Source organism: Rattus norvegicus, chromosome 18 (genome assembly GCF_036323735.1).
Source record: "Rattus norvegicus strain BN/NHsdMcwi chromosome 18, GRCr8, whole genome shotgun sequence".
Classification (NCBI taxonomy): Eukaryota; Metazoa; Chordata; class Mammalia; order Rodentia; family Muridae; genus Rattus; species Rattus norvegicus.
Window position 1 is genome coordinate 42,990,011 of NC_086036.1, and position 18,179 is coordinate 43,008,189.

An 18,179-nucleotide genomic window follows, 5' to 3' on the forward strand; every position below is an offset into this window, starting at 1 on the left:
TTTGTGTATGCTGACTGACTCTATCAGTTTCTAATTTGAATAGCTCTATAATTGCTTATTTCCTTTTAAAATCTGTCAGTTTAGTTAATTTACTATTATCAACTCCCAGCATATTTTAACTTCTGCCATCTTCTTGCTGAATCCTTTATGTTGTCATTATGATGTGCTCTCTCCATTCCCATTGATACAGTTTTTCTTGAACTCTTCACTTTTTAGCATTATGTTAATCATCCTAGAGCTCTTATGCTTCCTGTTTTTTTTCTTTATTTTATTTTATTTTATTTTATTTTATTTTATTTTATTTTATTTTTGTTAACTTAAGTATTTCTTAATTTACATTTCGAGTGTTATTCCCTTTCCTGGTTTCTTGGCCAACATCCCCCTAACCCCTTCCCCTCCCCTTCTTTATGGGTGTTCCCCTCCCCATGCTTCCTGTTTTTGATGTGTATCTTTTATTGTCCATTTAAGTTTCAAAAATGTGACTCTTCATTTAAAGAGTGTGTCTTGAGAGACTAATGTGTAACAGTTTCTTCCAAAATTGAAACATGCATTTTGCAGGGATGCCTCTTAAATAAGACTCAAAATAACTACAGGAAGTCCCTGAAGCTGACCAGATTCACTAGGCTCCTCCCTGCTAGTGTAAGCAATAAAAGCAGAGCTAAGACTGAATATACCAGCTGCCTGGAAGAGGTTTAGATCAACTGAGGTACCTGGAAAGGATGTTGCTCTGCCTGTTGAGCTGCTTGCAGATTGTTCATTGTGCCCAAGGTTTCTTAGCCTTTGTAACCTATGCTGGGGTGGGCCTTTGCGAAACAGCTGTCTTTGAGTCATTTCTGTTCATGTAGGTAACCCCTCATTCATATTATTATTCAATAAAACTCATTGTTTCATTAAGTTGGATGTTGGTGTTATCCATACTTTGGTCTGTTGTGGGCTTTGTATCTGGGATGAGTAGACATGTGTGTCTCCTAGGGAAAAATTTTGTCACACAACAAATGTGTCTAACATTCTGATTTTCTTCGTTTATTTTTTGCTAACATACTCATGCCGCTAATATTTGCTATGGTTATTACTATGATTATTTTTTATCTACCATCTCATGATTCTATATGTCCCACTGAGTATATTTTCAAGAATATTTTCATGGTAATTTTGTTGCTAGACACTCATATATCCCAATCTGGACTGGAACTTGTTGTGTGTACCCAGTGTCCTTAATTACTTTCTATAAATCTCTCTCTCTCTCTCTCTCTCTCTCTCTCTATATATATATATATATATATATATGTATATATATATATATACATATATATATGTATATATATGTATATATATATACACACACTCTCTCTCTCTCTCTCTCATGAAAACCTGCAGAAAGGATTGAATTTTGTGAACCTGGAGTTAGAGGCTGTTATGAGCCACCTGACATGCACATGGGAACTGAACGTTCATCCTCTGGAAGGGCAGCAAGTTCTCTTAATCACTCACCAACCTTTCTACCCAGTCTTGCTCCTTTGTTCCTCTTGTCCCAAATTCCCAAGTGCTGAGATTACTGACATGTGCTATCACACCTGGTTACCATGGTGCAGGCAAACTGTCTATCAACCGAGAGTTACATCCCTGTAGAGCCACATCCCTAACTTACTGTCACATTTTGTTTTCTATCTTCATTTGGATTTCTTATTTATTTTTTTTGTATTCAATTTAAAACAATCTCCTGGCTTTGTCTCTATCATTTTGTTTTCAGAGTTGTTCTAGTGACTATTATGGGTGTATCTATAATTAGGTTTTCAATTTATTTTGTGTTAATTTATATCATTTCATAAAAAATATAAACTATTGGTGTAGAAGTATTTTCCAAATATCATCCTGAGTGAGGTAACCCAATCACAGAAAGACACACATGGTATGCACTCATTGATAAGTGGCTATTAGCCCAAATGCTTGAATTACCCTAGATGCCTAGAACACATGAAACTCAAGACGGATGATCAAAATGTGAATGCTTCACTCCTTCTTTAAAAGGGGAACAAGAATATCCTTGGCAGGGAAGAGAGGCAAAGATTAAAACAGAGACTGAAGGAACACCCATTCAGAGCCTGCCCCACATGTGGCCCCTACATATACAGCCACCCAATTAGACAAGATGGATGAAGCAAAGAAGTGCAGGGAGACAGGAGCCGGATGTAGATCGCTTCTGAGAGACACAGCCAGAATACAGCAAATACAGAGGCGAATGCCAGCAGCAAACCACTGAACTGAGAATAGGACCCCCGTTGAAGGAATCAGAGAAAGAACTGGAAGAGCTTGAAGGGGCTCGAGACCCCATATGTACAACAATGCCAAGCAACCAGAGCTTCCAGGGACTAAGCCACTGCCTAAAGACTATACAGGGACTGACCCTGGAATCTGACCTCATAGGTAGCAATGAATATCCTAGTAAGATCACCAGTGGAAGGGGAAGCCCTTGGTCCTGTTAAGACTGAACCCCCAGTGAAGGTGATTGTTGGGGGGTAGGGTGGCAATGGGGGGAGGATGGGGAGGGGAACACCCATAAAGAAGGGGAAGGATTAGGGGGATGTTTGCCCGGAAACCGGGAAAGGGAATAACATTCGAAATGTAAATAAGAAATACTCAAGTTAATAATAATAATAATAATAATAATAATAATAATAATAATAATAAAGTATTTTCCATCCTTTATTTTGTCATATGTATGGATATATAATACAATCCCCAACTAAACCCTTCTTTTTATAAATTGTATTGGTTATCATCAATAAAAAAGTACAGAGAATATTCAGATACAGAGGATTTGGCTTAAGGAGTAATGCAGATTAATCCTTCTGGTGCTCAGCTCAAAGCAGAGGTTTTGGGCATGGCTGATGATTGTAAGTTGATAACATTGGTGGAGTACAATTTTTGTCTTCTTCCTCCCTTAATTTTATCAGTGAAATGAAAAAAGATTGACACTTATAAATAAGGAAAAGGAAGAGGATTTGAAGATCTGGAGAGTAATCTATTAAACAGACATTTGAGAGTTGGGAGAGTTAGTAGTTGTTGGAGTGTTTTAATTTCTGTGAATATTTTAAATCTAGCAAGGAGTCATGGATCTTTTGTCTGTCTGAGTGCTTCATAAATGTTTTTAATATAAAGACCCATTTCTTCCGTCAGTTTCAGATAGGGCAACACTGGGAGTAAACACAGGAAACCTCACAGAAATGGAGGAAAAAAAAAAAACCTCTTGGAAAGCAATGTTCTAGTGGTGTTTGCAACTGGATAGGGTAGGTTCTTACATGGAAGCCTAGGCTTATTTAATAATGAGAAATCATAAAGTTTTTTGAGCTGAATAGTTATAAGTTTACTAGGATATTTAAAGAAGCTTATCTCGAAAGAGCTTTTTAGATAGTGTTGTAAGGAGCAGGAATCAGACACACTAGTGAAAAAAGTTCTCTTATTACCTGCTCCCTGGTGAACACTAAGACTTTGTCTTGTTGGCTCTCAGGCTTCGTGCTTTCATCAGTGCTTCTGGGGTTTTTGATCTGGGGAAACATTCATACTCACATCTCCAGTCCTGCTTAGCTCCCCGTAATTTCAGCGTCCTTGTAGCTCTGTACTGGCATGGTTCCTTCACTACACATTTACTGATTATAACTCTGTGCTCCTTTCTGAACTTTCTACCAATCCATAAAGAAAACCGTGGAGCACAACATATGTAAGGTTCTTTGGTGATGGTCTAAGATGTTTAGAGCAAGGAGAAGGTGAGAAACTAGGAGAATAGATCACTGGAATGGAGGTTCAGAACCAGGGCAGGGCAGGGCAGGGTTTGCTCCTAGGTAGTTATTGTTGTATTGAGATGGATATTACTGAAAATGCAAGCATTCTCAATTATGCATTGGCAGCTTTCAATTTTGTCCTGACTAAAAATTGAATACAGTGAAATTGCTTATGAAGTTATAATAGTGCATAGAGCTATGAAAAATAACACTACTAACTAAATACCTGGATCTGTGTTTGTCTTGTCTTTAGCTGGGTCTGTGTGCTAAATCATGTGACTACAACCTACGCTCCACCTTGGTCAGGCCAGAAACCAGCAGACTGCGGTCACTGCTTTTCCATTCTTCTTTCATTTTTTTCTAAGATCCAACTTTCCACAGTGGAGTCACAGGTACATGGTCACAGCAGGTTACCGTGCACACTATTTAGAGGGCAAACTATCTCTATTAATGGATATTAGGATGTCAGGTTGTCTGTATCTTAGCTACAAGGCCTTAGCTCAAAGGGGATTTATTCCATAAGGATTTCATCAGGGAGATAATTTATTGAGGAAAATGTTGTTTGGAATTTGGGGCAGAAATGTAAGAAAATTCTTTCAAAAGACTCAGAGGCCTTCAGTGTTCTTCATCTACACACAAAGCTATTTCTTGGTGCAGATGGTGTCGTGATAAGTCAGGGCTCCCTTTGGTGTGAAAATAATTACCTTTCTTCATATGCATTCCTGCCAAGCTGAAATGTTTTCCTGATTGACTGAATGTTTGTTTTATACTCTATCACATTTTGTCTTTTTATCACAAAGCCATTAATTTTACATTGATGGTTCTGCATGGATCTGTAGTATAGCACTGTTAGCAAAGAGCCTCAGATCCTAGACCCCTTAGTTATGAAAAAATCAAGACCATTGGCTCTTTAACCGCATCCAAACTATTCACATATCGCTAAATAATTCATTTCATTTTATGTGCATGTTGCCATGTATATTTACATAGATAATTTATTTTGCAATCTTTCATTTCTTGGGGAAAAAAGTAACTGTGTATTTGATGATAAATGCCATCCAGAGAAACGTCTGGAAGGTGGATGTTAACTCAATTTTAATTTCCATTTATTTATCATTTCCTCCTTTCTTTAATCCAAAAGCATCTACAAAGTTGGGTGCATGCCAATTTTCCCAGACAATTTTGTGATGGTCCAAGCTGAAATGTCTGTTTTCCAGAGGAAAAACTACCACAGCAATCTCATGCATTTTCATTCAATTTATTCTTTTAATGTCAGGAAGAAAACCGACTGAGCAAGCATGGCGGTGATATTTCACCAGCTAAACTTGTTATTTTGGAAGCAGTATTTTGATTTAAAGAGAATGCGAGTGTTCTGACCTCTAAATCCCCAGCCCTGCACACTGTCTAACTGATCGCATCTTCTTGGGGAGGTTTCCAGAGTCCCGCTTAAATCCCTGACTGGTGGGAGGATGTTGTGCCCTGATCAGAAAATGAATTATTGGGGCCTCCTGATATACAGACAATTTTTATTAATCATATTGTTGTGTTTGCTATTACCTGGACAAAAATGTTATTTTCATTCAGAAATGATTATTAAGATAGGTTAAAAGTAAGTGTTTTAAATATATGGTAGAGAAAATATCCTATAGAGGACAGTTATATCCCTGGAGTGCCAGAAAGAGATGTGGAAGAAAAATAATAGGAGGGAAAGAGAGAAGGCTGGGGAGGAGAGAGAGAGAGAGAGAGAGAGAGAGAGAGAGAGAGAGAGAGAGAGACAGAGAGACACAGAGACACAGAGACAGACAGAGAGACACAGAGACAGAGAGACACAGAGACACACAGAGAGACAGACAGACAGACACACACACACACACACACAGAGAGAGAGAGAGAGAGAGAGAGAGAGAGAGAGAGAGAGAGAGAGAGAGAAAGAACGCAGTTAGGGACTATCAGTGAAAAGCAGTGAATGAAAAATCTGTCCTCTCCACCTTCGACTCTGCCTCCTGTCTTGATTCTTATTGGTATCTTGATACATTACCCTTACAACTGGTCTGGACTACTTAGGGCTATAAAAAAAATTCACAAAGGGAGAGAGAGAAGAAAGTAAGAAAGCTGATGTTTATTGACTTTTATGTGTCAGACAAACCACTGAGTGAGTTATCACATTTAATTTTATCAATAGCTCCATTATCCAGTGAAAAACTCAACAATAACTCTCAGGCGACCCTAGATGTATCACGATAAGAAAGTCTGTGGTGAACTTACTTTTGTAAAAGCAGTAGCATGAACATGATTATTACAAATCTGATCATCATAGACTCCTACGAAGAATTCTCTAGCTTCTCTCATGTCCAATGATTTAGGATTGAGGAAAAGTTTGAACATTTCTTTTTTGAGTTGAAAATTTTCCCCATTGTCCTCTACATAATCAATTAAGCCATCTTTTAAAAAATTTTACCTGAATAAGATAAGCTTATAATTTCAAAAATATAATCCAAGCAATATCGTTTGTGGAAATAGCAATCTAGACTGTCTTCAAGTGTTTCTTCCTTGGATAATATCCTTTAGCCTGAACTCCAACCTTCTGGCTCTTTTGGATGGGAAAACATACTTCTCTCCCACGTGTTCATATCTCTGATAGCAGCTAATGTTTTATGCAGATAAGTAGAAGTTAGGATATAGACTGTGCCCTTATTTCAGAGCCCTCATGCAATGACTAACATGCCCTATAGTGTTTTAAATCTACTTCTATGAGACATCTGTTTTAAACATGACTTTGAATGTGGGTAGTAATGTTCATTACTTAAATCTCAAATAAATGGTTGGCTGTTTAGTGGACAGTGTGTTTGACCAACTTCTCCTCTGCTTCTGATGATCTATCTTTGTTTGTTTAAATAATTTCCTAGCCTTTGTGTTAATGGAAAGTGACAGACCTTGAATTGTACTTCAGACTCACTATTCGAGTGAGTAAACAACTTAGGCAATTGTCTGTAAATTCTGGATATCAGCCTCTTGACTGAAGTGTAACTGGTTAAGATTTTCTCTATTGTTCTGTGGGCTGTGTCTGATAGCTCTGTTGATGACTTCCTTGTTGTGCAGGAACTTTATTTTCCTGAAGTCCCATCTGATGATACTTGAAACTGTTGACATTCTGTTCAGGAAGTTCCTTCCTGCCCCAGTGTCTTCAGGAACATTTCCCATGTTTCCCTCTAAAAGATTTTTTGTCTTTGCTGTTCCAAGTTTTAAATTAAGGTCTTTGACCAATTTTGAGCTTATTTTTGTGCTTATTCAAAGAATTAATGAATCTAATTCTGTTCTTCTGCAGGTGGATGTCCAGTTTTGCTAGCACCTTTTACTGAACAGCTTATATTTTTTCAATGTATGTTTCTCTTTTATCAAAAAATTAAGTGGGCATAGCCTGTAGATTAATTTTCAGGAATAAATTGTATTCTCCTGGCCTTTTTCTGTTTCTATGACAGTACCTGGAACTCCTTATCACTATTGCTCTGCAGTATCACTGGGGGTTGTGTCTTGTAAACTCTAGCCATGTTCCTACTCCTATGCTTTGGTTATTCTTTATATTTTGTGGTCCCATATGAATTCTTTTTCTAAATATGTGAAACAGGAACTAAAACTGGAAATCAGCAAATGGGCAAATGAAATGAATAGACAATTTTAAAAAAGAAAGAAAGAAGAAAAATCCACCAATGGTTAATAACTATGTTAAAAGTTTCCAACACCTAGATATCAGATTAAAAGTAAAATTATTTTAAGATATCATGCAGCCCCAGTAAGAGTGGCTCTTAAGGAGACATGCCTGGGAAGCCAGAAGAGACTACACTCTGCCCACATTTCTGACTCTAGAGGAAAACGCCTAGTGCATTCTGAGCCCCCTGTACACAGGGACCCAAGAAAAGGCTGGGCAGGCCCTTCTGGTTGCTGTCCTCACAGAGAGGTGAAACTCAGCCCCCAAGGAACAACTTCAGGCCTGAGACCAGAGGTAACCAACTTTTCTGCTCCAAGTGACCTGCCTGTTGGACTTAGGACACACAAAGGTAAAAATACCTCTGAGACTGGACATTTCTGGTTTCTAGCTGGAGCCCGAACCTCTCTGATCCCTTGCTCCCAAACCCCATGGAAGAAAGAGCTCATCGCCATGACAGGTGGGCAGTCCTGAGACTGCAGGGCAGGAGAGACCGCCAGTACGACCCAGCCTTGCCAACATTCCTGGCCCAAGAGGAAACTGTATAGGAGCTCAGGGAACAGGAAGATAGGGGCAATCGAGTAGCAGTTCCCCGGGGTTCCAGACACCGCCCTGATCTGAAGGGACCCGGTCAAACAGCACCCTGCACACAAATCCTGTGGGAGGGAGAGCTAAACCTTCAGAGGGACAGAGATGCCTGGGAAGCCAGAGGAGACTACACTCTGCCCACATTTCTGACTCTAGTGGAAAACGCCTAGAGCCATCTGGGCCACCTGTGCACAGGAAACCAAGAAAAGGCAGGGCAGGCCTTTCTGGTTGCTGCCCTCATGGAGAGCTGAAATGCAGCCCCCGAGGAGCAACTTCGGTCCTCAGACCAGAGGTAAGACCAACTTTTCTGCTCGAAGTGACCTGACTGGAGGACTCAGGATACATACCCACAGGAACAGCTGAAGACCAGTAGACAGGAAAGACTACATGCCTGAAAGCAGATTACTCTGTTCCCATAACTGGCTGAAAGAAAACAGGAAAACAGGTCTACAGCACTCCTGACACATAGGCCTATAGGATGGTCTAGCCACAGTCAGAAATAGCAGAACAAGGTAACACCAGAGACAACTTGATGGAAAGAGGCAAGCGCAGGAACCCAAGCAACAGAAACCAAGACTACATGGCATCATCAGAGCCCAAATATCCCACCAAAGCAAACAGTGAATATACAAACACACCAGAAAAGCAAGATCTAGATTTAAAATCACATTTGATTATGGTGATGGAGGAAAGATATAAAGAACTCCTTTAGAGAAATGCAGGAAAACATAAATAAACAAGTAGAGGCCTATAGAGAGGAATCACAAAAATCCCTAAAAGAATTACAAGAAAATATAATCAAACAGGTGAAGGAATAGAAATGGAAATAGAAGCAATAAAGAAAGCACAAAGGGAGACAACCCTGGATATAGAAAACCAAAGGAAGAGACAAGGATCTGTAGATACAAGCATCACCAACAGAACACAAGAGATAGAAGAGAGAATCTCAGAGGCAGAAGATGCCATAGAAATTATCGCCACAACTGTTAAAGATAATGAAAAACGGAAAAAGATACTGGCCCAAAACATACAGGAAATCCAGGAATCAATGAGAAGATCAAACCTAAGGATAATAAGTATAGAAGAGAGTGAAGACTCCCAACTCAAAGGACCAGTAAATATCTTCACCAAAATCATAGAAGAAAACTTCCCTAACATAAAGAAAGAGATGACCATAAACATACAAGAAGCCTATAGAACTCCAAATAGATTCGACCAGAAAAGAAACTCTCCCGGTCACATAATAATCAAAACACCAAATGCACAAAACAAAGAAAGAATATTAAAAGGAGTAAGGGAAAAAGGTAAAGTAATATAAAAAGGCAGACCTATCAGAATCCCACCAGACTTCTCACTGCAGACTATGAAAGCCAGAAGATCCTGGATAGATGTCATACAGACCCTAAGATAACACAAATTCCAGCACAGGTTACTGTATCTAGCAAAACTCTCAATTAACATGGATGGAGGTACTAAGATATTCCATGACAAAACCAAATTTACACATTATCTTTCTACAAATCCAGCCCTATAAAGGATAATAAATGGTAAAGCCCAACACAAGGAGGCAAGCTACACCCTAAAAGAAGCAAGAAACTAATTGTTTTGCAACAAAACAAAGACAAGACAATCACACAAACAATCTCACATCTGAACACGAATATAACAGGAAACAACACTCACTATTCCTTAATATCTCTCAACATCAATGGACTCAATTCCCCAATAAAAAGACACAGATTAACAAACTGGATACGCAATGAGGACCCAAAATTTTGCTGTCTACAGGAAGCACACCTCAGAGAAAAACAGACATTACATCAGAGGAAAAGGCGGGAAAACAAATTTCCAAGAAAATGGTCTGAAGAAGCAAGCTGGAGTAGCAATTCTACTATGAAAAAAATCAATTTTCAACCAAAAGTCATCAAGAAAGATAAGGAAGGACACTTCATATTCATCAAAGGAAAAATCCACCAAGATGAACTCTCAATCTTAAATAGCTATGCTTCAAATACAAGGGCACCTACATACATAAAAGAAACCTAACTAAAGCTCAAAGCACACATTGCACCTCACACAATAATAGTAGGAGATTTCAACTCTCATTAATGGACAGATCATAGAAACAGAAATTAAACAGAGACATAGACAGACTAATAGAAGTCATGAACCAAACGGATTTAACATATTTATAGAACATTCTATCCTAAAACAAAAGGATATACGTTCTTCTTACCAAGTCATGGTACTTTCTCCAAAATTAACCATGTAATCGGTCATAAAACAGGCCTCAACAGATACAGAAAGATAGAAATAATTCCATGCATACTATCAGACCACCACAGGCTAAAGGTGGTCTTCAATAACAATAAGGGAAGAATGCCCACATATACATGAAGTTGAATGATGCTCTACTCAATGATAACCTGGTCAAGAAGAAATAAAGACAGAAATTAAAGACTACTTCGAATTTAATGAAAATGAAGATACAACATACTTATGGGACACAATGAAAGCTGTGCTAAGAGGAATATTCATAGCTCTGAGTGCCTGCAGAAAGAAACAGGAGAGAGCATATATTGGTATCTTGACAGCACCCCTAAAAGCCCTAGAACAAAAAGAAGCAAACCCTCCCAGGAAGAGTAGAAGGCAGGAAATAATCAAACTCAGAGCTGAAATCAACAAAGTAGAAAGAAAAAGGACTATACAAAGAATCAACAGAACCAAAAGCTGGTTTTTGAGAAAATTGACAAGCTAGATAAACCCTTAGCCAGATTAACCAGAGGACACAGAGAGTCTGTCCAAATTAACAAAATCAAAAAAGAAAAGGGAGACATAACAACAGAGCCAGAGGAAGTTCAAAAAAATCATCAGATCTTACTACAAAAGCCCATATGCAACAAAACTTAAAAATCTGCAGGAAATGGACAATTTCCTAGATAGATACCAGGTACCAAATTTAAATCAGGAACAAATAAACCATTTAAACAACCCCATAACTCCTAAAGAAATAGAAGCAGTCATTAAAAGTCTCCCAACCAAAAGGAGCCCAGGTCAAGATGGGTTCAATGCAGAATTCTATCAGACCTTCATAGAAGACCAAACTATTCCACAAAATTGAAACCAATGGAGTGCTACAAATTCTTTCTATGAAGTCACAATTACTCTTATACCTAAACCACACAAAGACCCGACAATGAAAGAGAAGTTCAGACCAATTTCCTTAAAGAATATCGACGCAAAATACTCAATAAAATTCTTGCAAACAGAATCCAAGAGCACATCAAAACAATCATTAATCATGATCAAGTAGGCTTCATCCCAGGGATGCAGGGATGCAATATGGAGAACCATCAACATAATCCACTATATAAAGAAACTGAAAGAACAAAACCACATGATCATTTCATTAGATGCTGAGAAAGCATTTGACAAAATTCAACAACCCTTCATGATAAACTCTTGGAAATAACAAGAATTCAAGGCCCATACCTAAACATAGTAAAAGCCATATACAGCATACGAGTTGCTAACATTAAACTAAATGGAGAGACACTTGAAGCAATCTCACTAATATCATGGACTAGACAAGGCTGCCACTCTCTCCCAACTTATTCAATATAGTTCTTGAAGTCCTAGACAGAGTAATCAGACAACAAAAGGAGATCAAAGGGATATAGATTGGAAAGGAAGAAGTCAAAATATCACTATTTGCAGATGATATGATAGTATATTTAAGTGATCCCAAAAGTTCCACCAGAGAACTATTAAACCTGATAAACACCTTCAGCAAAGTGGCTGGGTATAAAGTTAACTCAAATAAATCAGTAGCCTTCCTCTACCCAAAAGAGAAACAAGCTGAGAAAGAAATTAGGGAAATGATATCTTTCATAACAGTCCCAAATAATATAAAATACCTCAGTGTGACTTTAAGCAAGCAAGTGAAAGATCTGTATGATAAGAACTTCAAGCTTCTGAAGAAAGAAATTGAAGAAAATCTCAGAAGATGGAAAGATCTCCAATGCTCATGGATAGCAGGATTAATATACTAAAAATGGCAATTTTACCAAAAGCAATCTACAGACTCAATGCAATCCCCATCAAAATACCAATCCAGTTCTTCAGAGAGTTAGTCAGAACAATTTGCAAATTCATCTGGAATAACAAAATACCCAGAATAGCTAAAATTATCCTCAACAATAAAAGGACTTCTGGGGGAATCACTCTCCCTGAACTCATGCAGTATACAGAGTAATATTGGTTAAAAACTGTATGGTATTGGTACAGAGTCAGGCAGATAGACCAGTGGAATAGAATTGAAGACCCAGAAATGAACCCACACACCTATGGTCACTTGATTTTTGACAAAGGAGCTATAACCATCCCATGGAAAAAAGATAGCATTTTCAGCAAATGGTGCTCATTCACCTGGAGGTCAGCCTGTAGAAAAATGTAGATCAAACCATGCTTATCACCCTGTACAAAGCTTTAGTCCAAGTGGATTAAGGACCTCCACATCAAACCATATACACACAAACTAATAGAAGAAAAGGTGGGGAAGAATCTTAAACACATGTGCAGTGGAGAAAGTGTCCTGAACAAAACACCAATGGCTTATGCTCTAAGATCAAGAATCGACAAATGGGATCTCATAAAACTACAAATTTTCTGTAAGGGATAGGACAGTGTGCTTAGGACAAAATGGCAAACAACAGATTGGGAAAAGAACTTTACCAGTCCTACAACTGATAGAGGGCTCATATCCAAAATATACAAAGAACTTACGAAGTTTGACAGCAGGGAGACAAATAAACCCAGAGCAATCAGACAACAAAAGGAGGTCAAGGGGATACAGATGAGAAAAGAAGTCAAAATATCACTATTTGCAGATGATATGATAGTATATTTAAGTGATCCCAAAAGCTCCACCAGAGAACTACTAAAGCTGATAAACAACTTCAGCAAAGTGGCTGGGTCACTGGTCACTGATTTATTTAACTCAAATAAATCAGTAGTCTTCCTCTACACAAAAGAGAAACAAGCCAAGAAAGAAATTAGGGAAATGACACCCTTCATAATAGACCCAAATAATATAAAGTACCTCGGTGTGACTTCAACCAAGCAAGTAAAATCTCTGTACAATAGGAACTTCAAGACTCTGAAGAAAGAAATTGAAGAAGACCTCAGCAGATAGAAAGATTTCCCATGCTCATGGAATGGCAGGATTAATATAGTAAAAATGGCCATTTTACCAAAAGCAATCTACAGATTCAATGCAATCCCCATCAAAATACCAATCCAATTCTTCAAAGAGTTAGACAGAACAATTTGCAAATTCATCTGGAATAACAAAAAACCCAGGATAGCTAAAACTATCCTCAACAATAAAAGGACTTCAGGGGGAATCACTATCCCTGAACTCAAGCAGTATTACAGAGCAATAGTGATAAAAACTGTATGGTATTGGTACAGAGACAGACAGATAGACCAATGGAACAGAATTGAAGACCCAGAAATGAACCTACACACCTATGGTCACTTGATTTTTGACAAAGGAGCTAAAACCATCCAATGGAAAAAAGATAGCATTTTCAGCAAATGGTGCTGGTTCAACTGGAGGGCAACATGTAGAAGAATGCAGATCGCTCCGTGCTTATCACCCTGTACAAAGCTTAAGTCCAAGTGGATCAAGGACCTCCACATCAAACCAGATACACTCAAACTAATAGAAGAAAAACTAGGGCAGCATCTCGAACACATGTGCAGTGGAGGAGAAAGTTTCCTGAACAAAACACCAATGGCTTATGCTCTAAGATCAAGAATCGACAAATGGGATCTCATAAAACTGCAAAGCTTCTGTAAGGCAAAGGACACTGTGGTTAGGACAAAACGGCAACCAACAGATTGGGAAAAGATCTTTACCAATCCTACAACAGATAGAGGCCTTATATCCAAAATATACAAAGAACTCAAGAAGTTAGACTACAGGGAGACAAATAACCCTATTAAAATGGGGTTCAGTGCTAAACAAAGAATTCAGAGCCAAGGAATGCCAAATGGCTGAGAAACACCTAAAGGAAAGTTCAACATCTTTAGTCATAAGGGAAATGCAAATCAAAACAACCCTGAGATTATACCTCACACCAGTGAGAATGGCTAAGATAAAAAACTCAGGTGACAGCAAATGCTGGCGAGGATGCGGAGAAAGAGGAACACTCCTCCATTGTTGGTGGGATTGCAGACTGGTACAACCATTCTGGAAATCAGTCTGGAGGTTCCTCAGAAAAGTGGACATTGAACTGCCCGAAGATCCAGGTATACCTCTCTTGGGCATATACCCAAAAGATGCCCCAACATATAAAAAAGACACATGCTCCACTATGTTCATAGCAGCCTTATTTATAATAGCCAGAAACTGGAAAGAACCCAGATGCCCTTCAACAGAGGAATGGATACAGAAAATGTGGTACATCTACACAATGGAATATTACTCAGCTATCAAAAACAATGCCTTTATGAAATTTTAGGCAAATGGTTGGAACTGGAAACTATCATCCTGAGTGAGGTACCCAATCACAGAAAAACACTCATGGTATGCACTCATTGATAAGTGGCTATTAGCCCAAATGCTTGAATTACCCTAGATCCCTAGAACACATGAAACTCAAGACGGATGATCAAAATGTGAATGCATCACTCCTTCTTTGAAAGGGGAACAAGAACACCCTTGGCAGGGAATAGAGAGGCAAAGAGTAAAAGAGAGACAGAAGGAACACCCATTCAGAGCCTGCCCCACATGTGGCCCGTACATATACAGCCACCCAATTAGACAAGATGGATGAAGCAAAGAAGTGCAGGCCGACAGGAGCCGGATGTAGATCTCTCCTGAGAGACACAGCCAGAATACAGCAAATACAGAGGCAAATGCCAGCAGCAAACCACTGAATTGAGAACAGGACCCCCGTTGAAGGAATCAGAGAAAGAACTGGAAAGCTTGAAGGGGCTCGAGACCCCATATGAACAGCAATGTCAAGCAACCAGAGCTTCCAGGGACTAAGCCACTACCTAAAGTCTATACATGGACTGACCCTGGACTCTGACCTCATAGGGAGCATTGAATATCCTAGTAAGATCACCAGTGTAAGGGGAAGCCCTGGGTCCTGCTATGACTGAACCCCCAGTGAAGGTGACTGTTGGGGGAAGGGTGGCAATGGGGGGAGGATGGGGAGGGGAACACCCATGAAGAAGTGGAAGGAGAGGGGTTAGGGGGATGTTTGCCCGGAAACCGGGAAAGGGAATAACACTCGAAATGTAAATAAGAAATACTCACGTTAATAAAAAAATGGGGTTCAGAGCTAAACAAAGTATTCACAGCTGAGGAATTCCGAATGACTGAGAAGCACCTAAGGAAATGTTTAACATCTTTAGTCATAAGGGAAATGAAAATCAAAACACCCCTGAGATTCCACCTCACACCAGTCAGGATGACCAAGATCAAAAACTTTGGCGACAGCAGATGCTGCTGAGGATGTTGAGAAAGAGGAATACTCCTCCATTGTTGTGGGATTGCAGACTGGTAAAACATTCTGGAAATCAGTCTGGAGGTTTTTCAGAAAATTGGACATTGCACTAGCTGAGGACCCAGCTATACCTCTCTTGGGCATATACCCAAAAGATGCCCCAACATATAACAAAGACACATGCACCACTATGTTCATAGCGTCCTTATTTATAATAGCCAGAAGCTGGAAAGAACCCAGATGCCCTTCAACAAAGGAATGGATATAGAAAATGTGGTACATCTACACAATGGAATACTACTCAGCTATCAAAAACAATATCTTTATGAAATTCGTAGGCAAATGGATGGATCTGGAAAATATCATCCTGAGTGAGCTAACCCAATCACAGAAAAACACACATGGTATGCACTTATTGATAAGTGGATATTAGCCCAAATGCTAGAATTACCCTAAATGCACAGAAAACGTGAAAGTCAAGAAAGCTGACCAAAATGTGAATGCTTCACTCCTTCTTTAAAAGGGGAACAAGAATACAGTTGGCAGGCAATAGGGAGGCAATGTTTAGAACAGATGGTGAAGGAACGCCCATTCAGAGCCTGCCCCACTTGTGTCCCATACATATATAACCTCCTAACTAGATAAGATGGATGAAGCAAAGAAGTGCAGGCTGACAGGAACTGGATGTAGATCTTTCCTGAAGAGACACAGCCAGAATATGATAAATACATCGTCAAATGCCAGCAGCAAACCACTGAACTGAGAACAGGACCCCCATTGAAGGAATCAGAAAAAGGGCTGAAAGAGCTTGAAGGAGTTTGAACCCCATATGAACAACAATGCCAACCAACCAGAGCTTCCAGTGACTAAGCCCCTACCCAAAGACTACATGGACTGACCCTTGTCTCCAACTGCATAGGTAGCAATGAATAGCCTAGTAAGGGCACCAGTGGAAGGGGAAGCCCATGGTCCTGCAAAGACTGAACACCCAGTGAATGTGATTATTGGGGGGAGGGAGGTAATGGGAAGAGGATGGGAGGGGAACATTCATATAGAAGGGGAGAGGGAGGAATTTTTTGGATTTTGGTCTGGATAAAAATTGACATGTAAATAAGAAATACCCAATTTAATAAAGATGGAGAAAAACATAAATTTTCTTAAGATTAAAAGAAAAAAAAAAGAATGGCTCTTATGAATAATTACATCAAAAAATGTTGGAGAGGATGTGAAAGAAGAGAAACCCTTAGTCATTATTTATTTATTTTTTTATAAAACTCTCATTTTTTTTATTAACTTGAGTATTTCTTATATACATTTCGAGTGTTATTCCCTTTCCCGGTTTCCGGGCAAACATCCCCCTCCCCCCTCCCCTTCCTTATGGGTGTTCCCCTCCCAACCCTCCCCCCATTGCCGCCCTCCCCCCAACAGTCTAGTTCACTGGGGGTTCAGTCTTAGCAGGACCCAGGGCTTCCCTTTCCACTGGTGCTCTTACTAGGATATTCATTGCTACCTATGGGGTCAGAGTGCAGGGTCAGTCCATGTATAGTCTTTAGATAGTGGCTTAGTCCCTGGAAGCTCTTGTTGCTTGACATTGTGGTACATATGGGGTCTCAAGTCCCTTCAAGCTCTTCCAGTTCTTTCTCTGATTCCTTCAACGGGGGACCTATTCTCAGTTCACTGGTTTGCTGCTGGCATTCGCCTCTGTATTTGCTGTATTCTGGCTGTGTCTCTCAGGAGAGATCTACATCCGGCTCCTGTTGGTCTGCACTTCTTTGCTTCATCCATCTTGTCTAATTGGGTGGCTCTATATGTATGGGCCACACGTGGGGCAGGCTCTGAATGGGTGTTCCTTCAGTCTCTGTTTTAATCTTTGCCTCTCCCTTCCCTGCCAAGGGTATTCTTTTTCCTCATTTAAAGAAGGAGTGAAGCATTCACATTTTGATCATCCGTCTTGAGTTTCGTTTGTTCTAGGGATCTAGGGTAATTCAAGCATTTGGGCTAATAGCCACTTATCAATGAGTGCATACCATGTATGTCTTTCTGTGATTGGGTTAGCTCACTCAGGATGATATTTTCCAGTTCCAACCATTTGCCTACGAATTTCCTAAACTCGTTGTTTTTGATAGCTGAGTAATATTCCATTGTGTAGATGTACCACATTTTCTGTATCCATTCCTCTGTTGAAGGGCATCTGGGTTCTTTCCAGTTTCTGGCTATTATAAATAAGGCTGCGATGAACATAGTGGAGCACGTGTATCTTTTATATGTTGAGGCATCTTTTGGGTATATGCCCAAGAGAGGTATAGCTGGATCCTCGGGCAGTTCAATGTCCAATTTTCTGAGGAACCTCCAGACTGATTTCCAGAATGGTTTTACCAGTCTGCAATCCCACCAATAATGGAGGAGTGTTCCTCTTTCTCCACATCCTCGCCAGCATCTGCTGTCACCTGAGTTTTTGACCTTAGCCATTCTCACTGGTGTGAGGTGAAATCTCAGGGTTGTTTTGATTTGCATTTCCCTTATGACTAAAGATGTTGAACATTTCTTTAGGTGTTTCTCAGCCATTCGGCATTCCTCAGCTGTGAATTC

At 39.5% G+C, this 18,179-nt stretch overlaps 1 long non-coding RNA gene across 3 annotated transcripts in view; it reads left to right on the forward strand.

Moving 5' to 3' along the window:
- Positions 1–18,179, forward strand: part of LOC108348789 (uncharacterized) — a 65,106-nt gene that overhangs the window by 28,464 nt on the left and 18,463 nt on the right. The gene's annotated exons all lie outside the window — the stretch shown is intronic.